The following is a 2,500-nucleotide window of genomic DNA, read 5'->3' on the forward strand; positions in this document are numbered from 1 at the left end:
TGTGTGTGTGTGTATATATGTGTGTGTGTGTGTGTGTGTGTGTATATGTGTGTGTGTGTGTGTGTGTATATGTGTGTGTGTGTGTGTGTGTGTGTGTGTGTGCCAGTAATCCACACACGTCGTGTGGGTATGACCATGCGCACACAGCATACATTAGGCGACCGCACGTGATCACCGCAACAGTCTTCAGGGATTTATTGCTCAAGCGCTCAACTATGTGCCGAACGGCGACGTCCAAACGACGGTTTTCTCTTTCAGCCACACTTCATCAATCCGTGCCTCGGACTCCACCGCTCGGGGAACCTGGCTTGTCATCGGCGCAAGCTGAGAACACGCGTGGAACCGAGAGCGGGGATCGAGGAACTCAAGTTTCCAAGGAGACGCTGGGAAATTACATGGTGTCGCGGTGTCGGCGCTGGTGTGGAATATTATTGTTGGGAATGACGTGCCGTCGGGGGGTTTGGTGAGAACGGGTGTGTCTGGAGGCTCCTCCGGAATGGCAAGTATGGAGGGGGTGACTGATTTGGTGTTGATCACAGCTTTGGCATGGACTCTCTGTGTGTATGTGTGTGTGTGCTTGCCCCTGTAAATATGTGTGTGTGTGTGTGAGAGAGAGAGAGAGAGAGAGAGAGAGAGAGAGAGAGAGAGAGAGAGAGAGAGAGAGAGAGAGAGAGAGAGAGAACGTTTGGGAGTATGAACATAATGAGATTGTGAGTGTGTGTGGACATGTATGTGTGTGTCCATGTGAGGTCAGCGTGCGGTTTTTGCGGTGACCCGTCTCAAGAGGCTGCTCTCGCGCTTTGCCCCTTCCTGCCATCACCGCGGCAATCTCACTAGCCAGGCATTTCCTCCTTGGAACAACAGAAATAACAACCGAGCTTTCAGCAGCTCATTCATCACCAGCCGGAGAGCCGACAGCAGAGGGAGAGAGCTAGAGCTGTGTCTGCGTGCGTATTTCAGAGAGAAAGAGGGAGAGTGTGTGTATGTGTGAGTTTGTGCCCCAGTTAATACACCTGTTTACACACACACACACACAAACCCTCGGCATGTATACACACAGACAGCATAATAGGCACGCAAGCAACAAACTGTCTGCTTTACACAACACAGAAGTGTGTACACACACACACATACAGAACACACAGCAAACCCCCCCCCCCCCCCCCACACACACACACACACACACACACACCACTTAATGGATGCAAAGAATGACACTGTACAGGCCAATAGTTGAAAAGCCAGGTTAAAGGAACATAGCCTATTTATCAACAACGATGCACACAGTACATGCATGCACGCACACTCACACGCAGACACACACGCACACACACACACGCACACACACACGCACACGCACACCTTACAAACCAGGGAGCGGACCCAGTTCATTATGTCAGGGAGAGCCAGGCCAGAAATAGTGTGGTGCTAAAGTAGGGCGGCACAGATAGCAGGCCTACTTCACCACAGGAGCATCCGTGACCCAGAACTCAAAAGTAGAGAGAGAGCAGCTCAACTTTTTTCCCCAGTTGAAGGCCCAGTTTCAAAGTGATAGTGGCAGAGCTCGGAGTTGATGAAAACCCTGTGAGATTAGTAATTAGATGAAATGTTCAAATAAAATCCGCTTTTTTCCGCCTCTGTGCAAAGCTCAAGGTTGTCCTGCCAAATCGGCTTTGCGAGTTTTTCATTAGGTCGGCACAAAAAATATGTTCACACACACACAGAGAGAGAGAGACAAGCGACGGAGACGGAGACAGACACAGAGACAGAGACAGACACGGACACTGACACACACAGACTGACACAGACACACACACAGACACACACAGACACACACAATTCAACTCAAATGAGGGCAGCCTCAGTGTCCAGCGCCAAAGAGAGAAATCACAAATATCTCAAGTAATAGAGTCAGTGTTGAAAGCAGAGATCATGGGAAGAAAAATAAAACTACTATGACCAGAGGAAGGCATTGTGGGAAAGGTGCCGGAGGACTGCCAGAGCGATCCATTACTAATTAAGTCTGCGGTTTTAATTGCCGTCACGGTCACTAGGGAGACGCACTGAGAGGCCCCCGTGGGCTCAGCTGGATGATGCCAACAGGCACTGGATAGGACAGCCCCGGGTCCTTTCTCACCCCCGCCTCTCTCCACCAGTGCCCCATGGGAGGGGGAGAGAGGGATGGGGATGGAGGGAGAGAAGGAGAGAGGGATGGGGATGGAGGGAGGGGGAGGCTGGGAAGGCATCCAGAGGGCAGATTACAGGGGAAAACTGGTGGGAAACTGCTGGGATGCAGGCCAAGCTTGGACCCCCCCCCCCCCCCCCCACACACACACACACACACACACACACAGACACACTCCACCCCGCCACAGCACCTGTCCCCTATCCAGCTTCCGCCACCAGGGCCCCCTCACGCGGAGGCGCCACCACGGCACTCTGGCAGGACACTCCGAACCCCCCTGACACAGACATCCACCATGAACCTGCCTCTGGCTGC

General features: G+C 52.6%; 1 protein-coding gene across 3 annotated transcripts in view; it reads right to left on the reverse strand.

Moving 5' to 3' along the window:
• daam1b (dishevelled associated activator of morphogenesis 1b) overlaps positions 1-2,500 on the reverse strand; it is an 87,182-nt gene that overhangs the window by 26,726 nt on the left and 57,956 nt on the right. The window lies entirely within an intron of this gene.

This window comes from Alosa pseudoharengus, unplaced genomic scaffold (genome assembly GCF_046254945.1).
Source record: "Alosa pseudoharengus isolate Yale_2024_CS ecotype anadromous, Long Island Sound unplaced genomic scaffold, YU_APseudo_1.1 YU_APseudo_1.1_scf_7, whole genome shotgun sequence".
NCBI classification, from domain to species: Eukaryota; Metazoa; Chordata; class Actinopteri; order Clupeiformes; family Clupeidae; genus Alosa; species Alosa pseudoharengus.